A 2,927-nucleotide genomic window follows, 5' to 3' on the forward strand; every position below is an offset into this window, starting at 1 on the left:
GTCATTTATACTTGTAAGAACCAATTAATTTTTAAGATGTTTTTATGTTCTTTGTTTTTTATTCCAATGCATAATTTGCGCAAACTACTTCCCCCCCTAATTAAGCAAGAAGCAACAAAAATTAAAAGACTAAGTTCCACTTTTATTCTTTATAAATCTGTTTTTTCTAAGAACCACTGAACTTTTTAAAATGAAATTTAAAATGAATTTTAATCTTTTTATTATAAACTGCCATGAGCCTGATGGTTTCAGCAGTGTCAATTAATCATATATAACTAATTTATTAACATATTAACTTCTATCCTTTATCACACTGTAATCATTAACAATTAAAAAGTTAAGACTTCTGGCTTTATCCCTCTCTTTTTCTGTGGACACCTCTTGTAAAAAGAAATGTCAATCCTCCAGTCAAGGTCTGCTAGGATAATGTTCAGATCTATATGTAAAAGTCATAATGGACTTCTCATGTAATTCTTTATTTCCTATATACTGTGCTGGAGTCTTCCAAAATGTGTTTCATTAGCAACCATGGAGAAAAAAACACGCTATTAATTTCTTAATACCAACAGTGAGCATATTGCCCTTTTTGAAGTGACATTCAGTAATGAAGTTTTCAGATACACTTGTGTTAGACAGTTTTGCTGCTGTCTGTTGATTCCATGTCAGTATATAAAGGTAAAGGTATCCCCTGTGCAAGCACTGGGTCATGTTTGACCCTTGGGGTGACGCCCTCTAGTGTTTTCATGGCAGACTCACTACGGGGTGGTTTGCCAGTGCCTTCCCCAGTCATTACCGTTTACCCCCCAGCAAGCTGGGTACTCATTTTACCGACCTCGGAAGGATGGAAGGCTGAGTCAACCTCGAGCCGACTGCTGGAATTGAACTCCCAGCCTCATGGGCAGAACTTTCAGATTACATGTCTGCTACCTTACCACTCTGCGCCACAAGGAGGCTCTTGGTCATTATATAAGGAAGCACGAAATGCCTTCATTACTCTGCACTGCATTTGTATTCTAGACAGCCCCCTATACCACAAAATATTTATTTATTTATTAGATTTATTCCTTGCCTCTCCACGGAGGCCCGAGGCAAGTTACAATCATATAAAACCCCCAATAAAAAACATACAATAAAACACATAAAACATATCATACATAAATTCCCAGATATGACTGCGATTCAGTTCCTGCTCTCCATAGTCGACCTTTGTCGACTATTCAGCTTGTTCTGCTTCAATTATTTCTTCTTTTGGTGGCCCTTCATCAACTTCCCCCAAGCACAGCAAATACTTGTCTGGAATACTTATGACCAGCTGTCCCCATATCAGCCCCCATACCGAGGAAGACTGACCAGAGCCACTGATCTAACTCAAGTTATACACAGCTAAAGGGCGTCCGGTTTGAACAATGAGGAGTTGTATAGCAAAAGTTCCCCCAATCATACTACAAAATACGGGATTTGTGAATATCCCTTCAAATCCATTTTTCCCCCTGTGGATCATGCGTGCATTGATTTCCTTAAAAAGCAGCATCAGTACAAATGTATGAAATATAATTGTGTAGTGTTGGTTCGGTGCGCCTTGGATGGGTGCATCTCGTCCACTTTCAATATCAAAGAATTTATCCCCTGCAAAAAGTAGTACGAAGATAACTACAAGTTGATAAAAGACATGGAACAAAATGTTTTTCAGCATTGTACGGGAGATGAGGGGTTTCTTTCTACCGTATAGTTTCCATTCCAAGAGAATTTCCGTTGACTTTTCTATGGCCAAGAGAAGCAAACGTATCCATAATGAGATTGACCCAAAGCATCTGAACAGCTTTCAGAGGGGAATTCTGGGTGACACAGGCACCTCCAAAAGCCACAAGTACTGCTACTATGTTGACGGTGAGCTAAAACTGAAGGAATTTGCAAATGCTGTCAAAATACATTCCTCCCCACGTAATGGCTTTCACAACGCTCGAGAAGTTGAAATCTGTGAGGATGATGTCAGAGGCTTCCTTAGCCACATCTGTCCTAGCAATTCCCATCACAAAGCCAACATCAGCTTTTTTTAAAGCCGACCCATCATTAGTGCCGTCACCAGTCACAGCAACTACTTGCCCTTGTTCTGAGATGTTGCTATTAATGATGCCTTCAACCAAGACATACTTATCAGTTGGTGAGAACCTTGCAAGCAGACGAAGCCAAGGCCAGATGTGGTCGATCAGCTCTTGTTTAATCTCTCCTTCAGGACTCCGGATTCGCCTATTCCATCCAGGCATAGAAACTCATCCGCAGGGTGCAAGATGTCATATTTTATAGCTACAGCACGAGCAGTGTGAATGTTATCCCCAGTGATCATGCGCAGTACAATGCCAGCATTTTGGCATGTTTTTATTGCTGGGGGAACTTCTGGGCCTATTCTGCACTGAATGATTTTCCCCGCATTCATTCTTACCGATCTCCGTCTGATTCTGGCCCGGACATAGTAAGTGATCTGCAACAAACGGTTTCCCTGAACCGAAACAGCCTTCAGTCGTTTTCGCCATCTGCATTTGGATGGGCTTCCCCACATGACTGTAGCCCTGTTTCCACTTAGACAAAGAATATATTATGCCTCAAGGCCCTTAAATAATTTTAAAAAAAGAAAAGGTTCTGTAAAATGTATGTTCAGATTAGTGAGCAAAGAGCAGAGAGTAGCATAAAACTGCGAATAATGGAATATTAGTGTCTCAACAATCCCAAGCAAAGGATCCAAAGGATAGTCCTTTCTTTTTGAGTCCGCAACTCGACCAGTCAGTAAGAGACAACCATGCTACGTCAGCATTGTAAACACTTTTACAGCATTGTAAAAAAGTGGGGAGGGGGAGTGCTAGTTAATCCGAAGCCGCAGACATCTACACTTTCATCTATTGGGCTTCCGGAACGCTTTAGTCGGATATCCC

General features: G+C 40.9%; 1 pseudogene; it reads right to left on the bottom strand.

Moving 5' to 3' along the window:
- Positions 1-1,006: 1,006 nt before the first annotated feature.
- LOC143843937 (plasma membrane calcium-transporting ATPase 1 pseudogene) lies at positions 1,007-2,551 on the bottom strand (annotated as a pseudogene).
- Positions 2,552-2,927: the final 376 nt, after the last annotated feature.

The sequence above is a fragment of the Paroedura picta genome, chromosome 8 (assembly GCF_049243985.1).
Source record: "Paroedura picta isolate Pp20150507F chromosome 8, Ppicta_v3.0, whole genome shotgun sequence".
Classification (NCBI taxonomy): Eukaryota; Metazoa; Chordata; class Lepidosauria; order Squamata; family Gekkonidae; genus Paroedura; species Paroedura picta.